Genomic DNA, 2,079 nt, shown 5'->3' on the forward strand with positions numbered 1-2,079 from the left:
AACCTTGGGTCTCTTTCTTTCGTCTAAAAATAAGACATATTTAAGAAAACGTTAATGAAAATATATTATTAAAAAAATGCGTGGTGGCAACGAAGAGCTATAGCACTCGAGAGCTACTCTCAATATAACAATAATAAAACATGTAGAATGAATGCCGGTGATTAATATAGTCAAGTACCTGGTACTGGTACCTCGTACTAGAGACACCTCCGGTGATTAATATAGCAAAGTACTGGTACCTCGTACTAGAGACACCTGGCCTCGATTATTTACCAATTACCAGCTGAACGTTGCCACTGGCATTGTCCTATTATAATTATACTGCTCTAGCTGTAGCGATAAATGTTGTCAATGATAAACCTAACAGTTGTTTTTATAATCTAGACTGCATGGAATACGCAAGAAAACTACTGCAAACCTCAAAGTCAAAATGAGCTAATAACTAATGTTTATAAGCTATTTTCGATATTAAACTTCCTTAAAAGTGTGCTAGTATAGTCAGCCTCTCTGAAGTAATCGCTGCAGACTTTACGAAGGCATTTTAACTTGGTTATATCGCTATGATGATACGATCGGCTATTCATGATTCCTGTATCTTTCCAACTGACCAGTTGATTGCGCAATCGTTGTAACACCTCTAACTCCCGCTGCGCCACCTGCTGACAAAGCTAGCAACTAACCCCATTGTATCATCAGAAATGCACAACATCAAAAGGTATCGAAAAACGCACTTGGTATCATGTTTTCCCGATAACATGCATGTAAGTTGTTAATGCAAATTGTACGTTTTTTTTCTGAAAACGTTGGAAAAATAGGAAAATTTGATTTCTTGTTTATTATGTGAAAAACAAAGTGCATTACCCTGCGTTACAAATACTAGCCACACAGAAAACTTATGTAACATCTTATACAGATGTTACACACTTTTCATCATACATATTCAGTAGATTTTGATTATAAAATTATATTACCGTCGCCACACGCATCACCGACTACAGTGGCGCCACATAGGTGACCATACTCCGTGCTGGAATGATTAGCAGACATTGTTAGTGACCAATGTCGCTTTCCCAACGCAAATAATGAATTAACTAAACTACAACAATAAATTTTAACGCTATGACTATATGATCGAATTACATACATCCCTCCCCCCGGATCGCCGATGACGACGACCTACCTGGAGGTATCGAGACAGCCACAGATGTACATGCACGTGTAAAAACCTCATCCGAATTTCCACGAAATAGTCGCTATCCATCTGCTATATTTACAATTCATCAATCATACGTTGTTTACGAGCGATTACAAACCGATTGATACCGGATTTAATGGCGTCGCGGAAGCTAACACGCCACGGCGCACGCTACACGAGGGATGAGCACGCACGGGTTTTCTCACGCACGCACGCACGCACGCACGGGTTTTCTCACCGCATTTCATACAGACGCGTGCCTTAACAACGTTATGGATTCATACTTGAAATCAGGTGACTAATCGGTCAAAATCTAAAATCAAATAAATCTAAAATCAATCATGTCATCTAATTATCATCATATCATCTAATATAAATCAGTCTAAAATCAATCTGAAATCCAAATCAAATCTAAATCAGGTGACTATCGCGAGCCGGCGACTACAGAGCAATGGTCGGGTATGAACACAGAAATTAGATTGAGTTTTAGGTGCTACGTTTCCTGTCGGCATAGCAACAGTAGAACACGCACACGCAGGTACGAACTCGCGCGCACACAAACGCATGCCCACACACACGCAGGTACGAACGCGCGCGCACACACACGCTAGGCAACGACATAATATCGTCAGTGTCGTAAGCTGACGCCACAAGTCGACGGAAGGTCACGATATACGATATATATATGTACATACATACATACCAAATACATGCAGTTATTCAATTAAAAATAACAACTGTTTCAGTCTCCCTATCTTCCCTGCAACGCGGCGTTGTGATGTCTCATTTCCCCGCAGCGTCGAATAAAATTATCTATACAGATATCTGTCGCTGGTCGGCGCTAGTGTCGAGCTTGAAAGATAATGCATGACGACGTACGAATA

General features: G+C 40.5%; 1 long non-coding RNA gene across 1 annotated transcript; it reads right to left on the reverse strand.

The window, feature by feature from the left end:
• Positions 1-21: 21 nt before the first annotated feature.
• LOC106817446 lies at positions 22-312 on the reverse strand. Its single transcript, XR_001395058.1, has 2 exons — positions 256-312; positions 22-207 (listed from the first exon to the last, which is right to left on the reverse strand). It is a non-coding gene; the product is annotated as an uncharacterized LOC106817446 (long non-coding RNA).
• Positions 313-2,079: the final 1,767 nt, after the last annotated feature.

The sequence above is a fragment of the Priapulus caudatus genome, unplaced genomic scaffold (assembly GCF_000485595.1).
Source record: "Priapulus caudatus unplaced genomic scaffold, Priapulus_caudatus-5.0.1 Scaffold1728, whole genome shotgun sequence".
NCBI classification, from domain to species: Eukaryota; Metazoa; Priapulida; class Priapulimorpha; order Priapulimorphida; family Priapulidae; genus Priapulus; species Priapulus caudatus.